We start from the raw sequence: 12656 nt of genomic DNA on the forward strand, positions 1-12656 counted from the left end.
GCCTTTCCAATGTTGAAATTTCACTATTTTCCTGGAAGTCATATTTCTAGATTTTCAATACATTTCAAATTTCTGGTAAAAAAAAAAAAAGAAAGGATACTTTTACCCCACATTATTTAAGATTCGAAAATGAAAACTAATCATATTAGTTACATGTTAGTTACACAGGAGAATATGATTTTATTTTGTTTCTCTCTTACAAAATAAGTACTGGAGTTGGTATTGGAGCATGGGGCATCGCCATTGAGTTTCCTTTCCCGACGCCCTTCGCTCCAAAACACTCTCATCTGCATTCAGGTGAAGGTCACCTTCTATGCGACACGCATTCATGAAGCAGCCCCCTAGGCCAGGTTCTGTGCTGGCTGGTACAGGACTCAAAATGCCTATGAACATTTTGAGGCCAGTGCTCAATCTGGTGAACCCACATGACTCCTCGGGGTCTCACCTTTTTAACCTGGGAGCATGGACAGCAGCCGAGCTCCTGCCGCCTGCCTCACAACAGGCCCAATGTCAATGCCGTACCAGCGGCCATGACCAGGTGTATGGACATGGGTGTCATCGGTGTATGCTATGTGTACAGCTACTTGGCTAATCAAGCCTTCTGAAACAAAGTTGATGAGAGTGTTAAAAAACAGTGAGAACTGGCAGTCCCAAGCAGCACTCCCCAAATCAATGTATAACCACATATGCGCATAAGGTCATTGAAACTATCTTTGTATTCTTACCGGTGACGTACGAATTGTTTCGAAATAAACTCAGTGACTCTCAATCTGAACTTAGTTCTTTTTTTTTACTCATTGGAATCACACCAGGGTTTTAGGGTTTGGGGTTTGTTTTGTGTTTTTTTTTTGAAGGGGGGGGCAGGTGTTTAAATAACATTAACTGAACTGTTGCAACCTGTCAATAACTGGTTATGAAACTTCTTATATGTACTAAGCATATTTTACTAATTTGTATCAATGCTTAATTTAGGAATCAAAAATGAAATTGCCAGGCCCGATTATTTGTAAAAACTGTTCAATAAGCACATATTGAAAGGAATGATCTCTTATAAAGACCTTTTCTATAAGCCAGTTAGAAATAAGATAACATTAGAATGATATTGAAGAATGTGAAATAAGGACATTATTGCTTCTCAGCCTTTTGGCTAAGGTCAAGTGAAATAAGAAAATTCCAGTTTTAAAAAAGTAATTTTATGTCCTAGGTACATCACTCACTTCTTAGAATTTTATTAAGTATTTGTTAGAACACGGTGGGGGTGGCTGTCCCTATGAAGCCCCCCCCCCGCCCACCCCCTCCCCCCAGGTGCGTTTTCCTGGCCTCTCTCTCTCTCCTGAGCTCCGAGGACCCTTCCTTTGCATCTGTAACTCGTTTCCAAGGCCCATTTCTTCTACAGCTCACTTCTGCTGCTGTGACTTTCTAAATAAACTTTCTCTCACAGTTAAAAAAAAAAGGAAGAAAGAAAAGAATGGTGGGGAGAGTAAAATGGAAGAATCCTCATTTTTAAAACCACTGCACACTACTTTTCAAAGGCAGACAATAAAGCTAACACATGATATATGATGCTGAGCCTGAGGTCCTTTGAGAAAGGATTTGTTGAAAGCATTGTAGAAAAATAATGGGAAAATCATTACTGTTATATCCAGGAGACCTGCAATCATTTTGAAAGGTTTATTGAATATATATTCTCCAGAACTTTTTTCACTAAGAATATTTTTATATAAAAAGTAAGAATATAACATTTGCTTACAATACAAAACCAAGTTTCAGCTGAAAAATGAAGCCTATTAAAAACATCAGCAAAAATTCCAAATATTTCTTCAACAGTTCACATAAAATGATGTATTTGCTTTAAGAACTTTTTTCTTTTTTATTTCTCTAAAAAGGAAGACAGTTAAAGAGACTTAGACATCTGAATGAACTATTGGTGGGTTACAAGGAAAATGTAATCAAAGACAAGAAGAAGAAAGATTTCTCCTTTCTGCTTCTCTTCTCGAATTGTCTTTTCTCCATAATTATCTTTTCCAATTAGTGATAGGGAGGAATTGGTGTAAATGTTTTCAAAATGTTACTTCCTTCAGTTTCCACATGATTACCTGCTTTTAAAATGGGTGCTTTTTTAGAAATATTCAAGGTCATGAAAAGCAGGGACCTACAGCCAAGACTGCTCTATCCAGCAAAGCTTTCATTTAGAATCGAAGGGCAAATGAACAGCTTCCCAAACAAGAAAAAAAACTAAAGGAGTTCATCATCACCAAACAATTATTATATGAAATGGGTTTTTTTTTTAAGATTTTATTTATTTACTTTTAGAGAGGGAAGGGAGGGAGAAAGAGAGAGAAACATCAATGTGTGGTTGCTGGGGGTCATGGCCTGCAACCCAAGCATGTACCCTGACTGGGAACCGAACCTACGACACTTTGGTTCGCAGCCCATGCTCAATCCACTGAACTACGCCAGCCAGGGTGCTATCATATGAAATGTTAAAGGGACTTTTTAAGAAAAAGAAGATCAAAACTGTGAACAATAAAATGGCAATAAATACATATCTATCAACAACTGAATCTAAAAAACAAACTAAGCAAACAAGAAGAACAGAGACAGACTCACGCATATGGAGAGCGTTTTGACAGCTGCCAGATGGCAGGGGTTAAGAAGTACAAGCAGGTAGTTACAGGATAGCCATGGGGATGTGAAGTCCAGTATAGCCATAGAACTTACACGCAGAACCCATGGACATGAACAACGGTGGGGGCGCTGCCTGAGGGAGTGTGGGGTGTTGGGTGGAGGGGAGGAAAGGGGGGAAAATTGAGACAACTCTAACAGCATAATCAATAAAATATAATTTTTTTAAAAACTTGCTGAAAATACACAAGTAGTAAAACATGAGTGTCCTCCTCGGCCCCTAATCTGTGTCCATTCCCACTCCTCAGGGCTTTTCCTGCTCCACAGTTTTCCTATGGGTCCTTCCAGATCCTCTTTTGCCAGATACAGATACGGTTTTTCATGTGAACATAAGTGTATGCTTATTTTAAACACTGTTCTACCTTTTTTTTTTTTTGATATGCCAAGTTCACACAGCTGGGAAGACCTGGGACTCAAATGGGCTCCTGGTGTGTCTGACTCTACAACTTACTCGTCTCTAATGCTCAGTCACCAAGAGCACGGCCCCAGCAGGGAGGGCTGGTCCAGCGGTGTCGTGCAGCTACGTGACAGCAGCGACATGACACCAGCTACGTGACAGCAGCTCCGTGACAGCAGTTAAACTCTTGATTCGATCAAGACTTTCTTGATTAGTGACTTGTGCATCTCCAACAACCAGGAAATAAATTGTGCACACCAACCAGGTCATAGGCCAATGGTGAAAATAATGAAAACTATGTTGCAACCCGGAGAAGTGTCGGTGGTAAAGTCTTCCGTGAAAAAAAAAATTGGTATCCTCTTGTGACTTTTACCAAAACAAGAAAATTTTGCACCAAATCTAAATTGGCACTCTTCACCTCCTATGACAATGGTTTTAATGGGGGTTTCCTTCTTCACAACAAATAGAAAGTCCTGTCTCCCTGGGCAGAGATAGTAAAAGTCTTCTAGAAACTCTGAAGTTATGAGACAATTGCTTCTTATTCTTTTCCTGCAGGGGATGGAAAATTGGCATGGAGTGAATTGCATCCTCCAAAAGGTATGTTGACACCTGAAGCTCTGGAACCCGTGAATGTGACCTTATTTGGAAATGCGGTCTTTCTAAATGCCGGGAAGCTGAGATGAGACCATCAGGACGGGCCCTGATCCAACGTGACTGGCCTCCTTACAAGAAGAGGGGACCGTGGACACAGACCCACAGAGAGGACGTCACGGGAGGAAGGCACAGGCGCAGGAGCAGGATGCGACAAGGTGAGGTCGTGCTGCTTCCAGCCACAGAACACCTGAGGTGAGCAGCAGCAGCGGGCAGAGACCAGGAAGGAGTGGCCCCCTGCGGACCTCAGAAGGAGCGTGGTCCTGCCGACACCTTGAGTCTGGACTTCTGGCTTCTAGAGCTACAGTAATAAATTTTTGTTGTTTTAAGCCACCCCATGTTTGAGGCTTTGTGATGGCAGCCCTAAGAAATGAATACAGAAATCCTTAAAGACTTTTAAGAGCAGGGAGGGGAAGACTACCATTTACTGAGAACCTTCGATGCGGTTCCAGGCTCCGGGCTCGATGCTGCCCATGTTTAATTTCATTCTAACGACTATGGGGAGAAGGCACTTTACAGAAGAGGCAGTCGAAGCTCAGGAACTGAGTAAAACGCTGATGTTCCCTCGGCTGGAAGGGCCTGGGGCTGAGCCCCTGCCTCTGAGGCCCACGGTGTTTCCAGCGCACCTCTGCCAAGAACGCGGCGTCGGCCTGAGAAGACCGATTCAGCAGGATTGCAGCCACTGACGTTACCACGCAACCTTTGCCCAGGTGAACCGGACCTTCCAGGTCTCCCCGGGAGGTGGGCCAACAGCTTTTCCCTGCCAAGTATGGCTGTGCATAGCCCTGCAGCTCCGTCGTTTGCCAGCTAGCACTTGAGCCCTGTCAGTTTTTAACCCAAGTTAACTGCAGTGCTGAGAGGGTGAACTAATAATCCCATCTATTGGCTTACAGGCCTTGACACTGAGTGGGAGAAGTCGAACACGGCCTGGCCGGCACACAGCTATCACAGACGATACCCTGGGGTCTAACTTGGTTTCTGGTTTCCGCAGGTTTGCTTCAACCTCCACGTTCTCCCCGGGCTTCAGTGACGGCGAGCTGGTGGGTGATAAAGCTGGTCTCCAGGACATAAAGGCCCAGGACACCACTGGTTTGTAAAGTCAGTAGGGTGGGTACCTGAGAATTCAGACTCTGGACCCTCGATGGCTGGGTGGTAACATGCACAAGGACAGACCCTGGAGAGGCGGGTGGTGGGCTGGGTGTCCGGCCCTGCTCACCCCTTCCGCAGGCCTTCTTGGGCAGGGATCTGCCTGCAAGCAGGTGGATACCTCCACTGACTGTGGGTGGTAGGGAGATAGGGTGTGTGGCCAAACAGCCACAATCAATAAAGGCTACAGGAACTGTCAAGAAGATAATAAGACCACCCCTCACTGGATTTATATGGCTTAAAACCAGCAAAGACCAGCTCCATCCAATGTGGCGAATAATACTGTGTGGTAATCCCTGGCCCCATTACGCACTCATTATACTACATTAGCATGCTAAATGACACACCTCACACTGTGGCAATCATCGGAGACAGAAAGCCTACCTGAGGATGCAAAATGACCAATGGGGCTCTTCCGAGAAGTCTCCGCCCCTCTCCCCAGAAAGATCCTGAATGTTCCTCCTCCTCATTGAATGCCCTATCTCCCCCTCCTACTAATAAACAAACCTCAATGAAGGAAGCACATCCCACTAAAGGGGGGCTGCTCTGTCTGGGGCGTAGCCCACTCTCTGTCTCACTGCTTCACAATAAACCCACTTTCATGTCAAACCTGACGCCGGCTCACGTTCCGCAGTGGGTCTCAGGTGCTCGGGTGCCCGGACCCCGGAACGCCAGCATGGGAAGTGTTCTCCATGCCACCTACCTGCCCCCAAACACCCAAGTAAAAAGGAGGCAAGACAATCTCTGAGTCCAAAACCATTACATACATTTTGATACTAATGAGATTGTTGATGAAACCATGCATATTCCCCGCAAAAGGAATGCAAAAACTGTATTCCTCCATCACTGTCGTTCTCCTCTCGAGGGATGACCTGAGAGAAAAGACAGGACTGTGGCCACGTGGTGTTGGGGTTCAGCCAGCCACGCCCCCTGCCTGCTCCTCCAACTCCACTCAGCCAGCGGTCTATCGTCAGGATATGACACCCGGATGTGGCTGGGGATACGTGTCTCCGTGTCTCCGGGAAGACTAATTAGCAGCTTGCAGAGAAGAGCCCATTCTCTGGGGCCCCATTAATTACAGAGCTCCTGGCAACTCACCAACGCTTCCTGCACAGAGAGGTCACACCCTGGTGTCGCCAGTCAGATCTGCGCGGGATCTGATTGCCCTTCATGGTTATTTCCCTGATCATCGCTCCCCAGAGGTCGGTCTGGCTACAGCCTGGAATACTTGAGTGCAGTAATTTGCAAGATTTATGGAAAACAATTTCTCAGAAATGTGCTCTCAATTTTCATTGGGCAAATTCTTCTTTCTCCGGTAAGTGCTGGAGCATATGGAGGCGGCAAATGGTTTAATGGACAGCGTAGAAGTAACATTTTTCTTCTGAAGTTGATGATTTGCACTTAAGGCTTCCAGTCGCATTTTTTACGATAGCAAGTGTTCAGAGCAAATTAAAGGGAAAGGGAAAAGCGCCGATCTTTCAAGCGGGCTATCTCCACAGCTCGGGAACAATGGGGCCATTCCATTTCAGAGACTCGTGTGCACCCCCTGGCGCTCCCCCCCTCACCCCCGTCCTCGAGAAGGAGACTGAACGTCTCCACCCCAGGCTGTCTGTCCTCTCCTACCTGTCTCTGTGCTCTGTGCAAGGCACTCATTCCTTTCTAACATGTAACACAATGAGATCAAAATGGCCAAGAGCTGTCTTTCTAGTCTCTGGGCAGAAAGGTTCCTGGTGGAAACCATCACCTAATGAAAAGTTAGGAAAAAATATACAGCGGAAGTAAACACGGCCCAGGTGAATATGCACAAAGCCCAGCTGCTCCTTGTAATCATAACATTTGCAGCCATTATTACATTTTTGTCGTTTTACAGCATGAGAGAACAGTAGAGGGAGGTCTTAGAATCAGCCATCTGACCATTTGAAGTTGGAGTAACAGCAGTGGGACACACGGGAACAATGGAACTGCCATATTGGAGTACAATGCACTCGTTTGTCCAGCCATGTCCATTCATTAAGCATCCTCCAGGCTTCATGCACCTGTTTTTCCATCTCCCAGTGTCACCCACTGTGACGTCACTCTCACACATCCATCAGGTGGCCTTCCTCTATCCTCCTATAACACCCTCTCCATCGCTCTGCACTGCCTTTGTCACTACATGTGGCCATTAGCAGGTGACGTTTGTCCTCTACGTCGACAGTGGGCTAGGGTGATGACATAGCCTGCTTTCCACTGAATACTCAGCACCCGGAGCAGGTGTTGAACAATGAACCACAACGTGGGCTCAACGAAATAATGAGGACCTGGTGTGATAGCCAAACAAACCCAGTTCTCCCAGGGCCCGCTCTGAGAGTCGACACGGAAGGTGGGGCACTTCTGAGGAATTATGAAACCGGAAGGAAAAGCTCTCTCTCTAAAACTGACATATCGGGGTGCTCTTTTAAAGGCTGCTGTCGGATTTGATTCAGCACCAGCAGGGAAAGTAGAGATTGCCTGGGAGACTCCACTCCCTCCTCTGCCCTCACCTACGTGCAGAGAAATGGAAATTATGAAATCTGCTTAAAGTCATGCAACCTACTGGTGACTAGGCCATGGGAAGGGCAAAGGTTGTTGGATGCCCCCAGTCCACGGGCCCGGAAAGGCAGAGCTGACCACCTGCAAGACACACCCTTGAAGCACTAGCTTCTGCTTTCACAGGTGCAACTCTGTGCCACACGTCAGAGAAGCCGTGCCCTCGAGCTCGTGCTTTAAATGAAGGTTTGTGCAAATGAAGGCTCATCCTTTATTGGACCCGTTCACATCCGGCAGACATGCACACACACACACACACACACATGCACACACACACACACTCACTCCAGTGCAAACGCCCCTTCTTCAAGGGAGCCTTTCCTTGCTATTCGCCTGCCCCCAGGCCAATCGGATTCCCCATTACACTCCAGCAGGGCACCCCTTCTCACAGTTTGAACACTTATCGCAATTTGAAGTGACATGTTTGAGGGACTGTTCAATGAACAGCTGCAAGCTGTCTCCTCCATTAGATTAAGGGTCGCAAATGATGTCTCCAGGGAGAAGATGCCTGCTGAAAGCACATCCTAGCCCATCTTTTCTCCGCCACACCAACCTGGGAGTACAGAGAGCATCAGGGTGATGATGTCGAAGCCATTTCATTGAATCTCCCCCACTTGCTGGTGTGGGTCCTTCCGACTCAATTCAAGGCCCTCCCCTCGGGGTTCCAGAAGTCCAGGTGCTCGCACTTGAGTCCCGCCCACTCTGCTTAGACATCTCACACTCTGTCCCCTTCGGGCGCTCGCTCCCGGTGTCGCTGTGCCGCGAGGTCTCTGTGTGTCTCAAGCCCACCTTGGTACCCGACCCTCGGGTCTCGCTCACAGAGATTTTAGTCAAATATTTCGTTGACGTTTTGCTCCCAACCCTGCTCCCTAAGGCTCAAGACCACTGTCCTGCAGGGTTGGCAAAAAAAGACAAAGCTCTCTCCCCATGTCTGGGAGCAAAGACTGAGATCCAGCCTATGTGCCTTGATGCCCTTTAACCTTGGGGCAAATTCTTCGCCAGAAGCCCCCTTGGTGGCTCATGTCAACGGGCCCCTGTAGGACCTACAGATGGGCTTCCCAGCTGCCCAGGCCTGTGGGCATTTAAGGACAATGGAGCTACATCCCCATCATGGACTCCTGCAAAGTCAGAGCAGGCCGCCGAATGTCCTCAGTGCCTGCGTGGCTCCGAGGGGACGAGACCCTCCACTCGCACCTCTCATGCAACAGCGATACAGTAGAGCAAGGTTTTCTGGGAACAGCCGGTGCGCGGGCACTGAAAATTACAGCCCAGCACACACATGGCTTACAGAGCTCGGCAGGGTTCCGAGGAAGGTGACTTCCGGCACGGAGGCCAGGGTCGGGAGGCAGCCCTCTGCCGAGGGCTCTGAGCCCTGGCAGGCAGGTGAACTCGGTGCATTTCTCAGCCTCCTCGATCCAAAGGGTCCTCAGCCCTGAGCCAGCACAACCTCTCTCCCTCTCAGGATCATGCATGAGAACTAAACACAACCAGGTGGGCAGGCCAGCCGGCACGGTGCTGGGGACACAGCAGGTGCGCCATCAGTATTCAGTCCCTTTCCCGAGGCTCGTTTACCTGTTCTGATGTGTACAGTCACTCCTTCTCCCACTGGCTTCGGTTTAAAGTTCTTCCACGAAAATCGTAAAATATGTATTTCATGAAGCAATAATTAAAATTCTACTGTACTCCTAGAGTTTATTGTTTTAACATTAAATCCAAGAAATTATGCTCACTATTCTTTTCTTTTCTATTTTTGCCCTTCACTATTTTTTTTCACTTACTGATTGTTTTTTGGAGTGAGAGGAAATGGGTGAGAGAGAGATTTGTTGTTCCACTTACTCATGCATTCATTGGTTGATCCTTGTATGTGCCCTGACTGGAGATCGAACCCGCAACCTTGGCGCATCAGGACAATGGTCTAAACAACTGAGCCACCCAGCCAGGACTATGCTCACTATTAATTAGCTATTTCCTAGATTCATCCCATCTGATGTGGGGGATATCAATTTCCCCCACTTGGGAAATAGTTTCTAATGCAAAAAACCCACCTTGTGTGAAAGGATGGGAAGCTAATATTTATTTATTACCTACTACATGCCTGGATGGCAACAAAGCTGGCAGCTGATGGCTCTGGCTTTGGAGCCACAACGCCGAGGTTCACATCCAGACTCCACCCCGTAGCGAGCTGTGTGATCTCGGGCAGGTAATACACCATGTTGGTGTCTGAGTTTTTAATCCAAAAAAGGGTGGTGATTGCACCTACCTCACAGGATGGTCATGATAACTAAACAAGTTAATTAGAACAATGCGTGGTCCATGATAAACCCTCGATACATATTAGCTATCATTGCTTTGCTGTGTTACATACAGATCCATCCTCTCAGCCGCCCTTCAAGGGCTGTGTTTTCCTCTGCAACCCCCGAACGAGGCACTGTGACCGGGAACCTGGAACCCTGCCCCAGAGCCCACAGCCAGCTCACAGCACCTGCATTCCTGCCCCAGGTTTCAGGAGCCCAAAGCCCTGACCTTTCCTCCCCAGCCTGAGGCTCTCCGGGCGGCTGCAGCTGGTTCTCCGGGAAGCACCCACACAATGAACACAACGTTATTGTGGCATGGATATCACGTGTGGCCCAAGGCCTAGGCTGAGACTAGGTGAGACAGATGAGCCTCAGAGCTGCTTTTGCTCCAGCTTCAGTCGTGCCCACATGCACAGTGACGGAACCCTGTGACCACCTGGCAACCACAGACAGTGTTGCAACCTGAAAGCCCCATAGCTGCTTCCATCAGCAGAAAGGGGGAAGGAGTCCTGCCTATGAGTGCCAGCAGGTTGGGCTGAGCATTTTCGTTGGCTATTTAATTCTCTGTCCAAAGGAGGAACTATTTCCCCTGTTTTCTAGGTGAGGCAGTCAAAGCTCAGACAGGTGGTTCCGTTTCTCCAAAGGTCAGACGGCCAGTTAGGTGCCGGAGGCAGCAGGACCACGCAGGTGGCCACTGGGCTCCAAGGCCTGAGGAAGAGCTCGTCTCTGGATGTAACTACCTGGGAACCGTGATGTCCTCTCAAACCCCGGACTTAGGTCAGAGCTGAGGTTTACCCAGCATTCACTGCGCACTGGGCTCTGCTCCAGGCACTTCCACAGGCAACGCTTTGTTCACTCCCTGAAGCGATCACCTGCCAGCAGTGACCGCGGAACGCTGTGGATGGCTCATCAACACGTGAGAAAAACACACACAGAGACAACCAGGTCCTGTGGGGAAGTAGGAACGAAATGGCCACTCTCTCTGGTGGGGAGAGCCTTGGCCACCCTCTCTCCCGGAGGGCGCTTCTTGGCCACTCCTCACGTGGGGAGAGTCTCGTTCCCCCTCCAGAGAGGCTTTGTGTTGGTTTCATTTGCATAGAAATTCAGGTAAAAGCTCATTAAACATTGCTGGGAAGGATCAAACAATAGATAGCAAGGAAGTCTGAGGGCCTATTTTGAGTCAGGATCAAAGAGCTGTAAAACTTTGAGGAACAAACTTACTTCCTCCTTGGACCCTTATCATTCAACTGAGAGCATTCTAAACAAAGCAGGTTTCACAGGATTTTACATATTCTTTCTTAGGCCTGATCACCCAGGGAACCCACCCTTTTCAGCACAGGGCTGCACCACCCTCCGTCATTGTTTCAGGCTTAGGTGGAGCAAGGGAACTAAGGCAGCCAAGAGATAAGGAGATTTTCTCCCAGAGGATGAGGACTCAGGCTATGTCAAAACTGAGGAGTGAGGGTCAATCACCCCCTTTTGCTATAGCCCCCAAAGTCCTTTCTTGGGGGCCTCCCACGTGATCTTGCCTGTCTTAGATCGTTCCCCCCTTGGGGAATCTTACCCGTCATTAGCTAACCGACCAAGCTTTGGGGTTCAGTTATGAATGAAGCAGCAGAAGCAGCGCTCCTGCCAGGAGATAAGCTTTTGTCTCCTTGCTGGCTTACGGTTCCAAGGGCGATCCCTTAGCCTTAGCCTTGGCAGGGGTTACAGCTTCTGATACCAGGCTGGGCAGTTCCCAACAACTCCCCACCACAGACCCAGAGGTTCATCCTCCTGCTCCTTCTGTTCACAAAAGTGGAAATGGGCTTTTCCCACCTCACATATCCTGGAGACAGAGCCGGATGACCTCAGAGTGTGTGATCTTAAACTCTGGGCGAGGTTTTCCTCCAGGTAGAGAGGTTGTGAGCACAGAAAGGAACCCCAGGATCCCTTCCCTAGCAACAAGCCGATCAGACGGAGCTCTGAACTGCACACTAGCGACCTGGGGCTGGTCCTCACGCCTGAATCAATGACACAGCCGCCCTGGGACTTCGTCTCCTGGCCTGTAAACCAGGGAGGCTGAGCTTGGGTTTTTTCCAGGGCTAGAAATCTAGGGGTTACAGCACATCAGCACCAGTGAGAGAAGCAAATCAACAGAGAAAATTTCACTGGGCTGTGGACACCCTTCCTTGTCAAAGAGGCCACTGAAGACTCTAAGGCAGTTTATTAACATTTACTTGAGCTAGAAACATGCTTTCTTTCTTTATTTTTTTATTAATTGATTTTTAGGGAGAGGGAGGAAAGGGTGGAGAGAGAGAGAGACATATAGATTTCTTGTTCCACTTACTATGCATTCCCTGGTTGATTCCTGCATGGGCCCTGGCCAGAGATCAAACCCGCAACCTCGGCGTATCGGGACAGCGCTCTAACCAACTGAGCTCCCTGGGCAACACTTGCTGTGAAACTCATATTTTGCCACCCTAGAAAATGTACTTAATGCATTAATTTAGCATTAATATGTCATCCATACGACAGTGAGAGCTTAGCATATATATAATGTAGATTTTTTACTGCCTGGGATGGATGGATAGAGAGTGGGAGGAAGGGAGGGGAGGAGATGCCACTAAAGGCAGGTGACCACCTGCGTGGTTCTGCGGCCTCTGACATTTACTGGCTGTCTGACCTTTGGAGAAGTTACATAACCTGCCTGCGCTTTGATTGCCTCACCTAGGAAATGTGGGAAGCAGTGCCCACGCTCCTGAGAGAATCAAACAACAAATGTAAAATGCTTAGCACAACACATCGGCACTCAGCAGACAGGAGTTCCTTCCCCCTTTTGCTTATTCAAACAGGCATGCAAACATGCACGACGTCTGTCCAGAAACAGTCCAGCCATTGTTAATAAAATGAGAACAGTTTGTGCAGCATTCATG

At 48.1% G+C, this 12656-nt stretch overlaps 1 long non-coding RNA gene across 1 annotated transcript; it reads left to right on the forward strand.

The window, feature by feature from the left end:
• Window positions 1-5783: 5783 nt before the first annotated feature.
• Window positions 5784-7645, forward strand: LOC118501918. Its single transcript, XR_004904571.1, has 2 exons — window positions 5784-6816; window positions 6855-7645. It is a non-coding gene; the product is annotated as an uncharacterized LOC118501918 (long non-coding RNA).
• Window positions 7646-12656: the final 5011 nt, after the last annotated feature.

This window comes from Phyllostomus discolor, chromosome 8, assembly GCF_004126475.2.
Source record: "Phyllostomus discolor isolate MPI-MPIP mPhyDis1 chromosome 8, mPhyDis1.pri.v3, whole genome shotgun sequence".
In the NCBI taxonomy this organism is placed as follows: Eukaryota; Metazoa; Chordata; class Mammalia; order Chiroptera; family Phyllostomidae; genus Phyllostomus; species Phyllostomus discolor.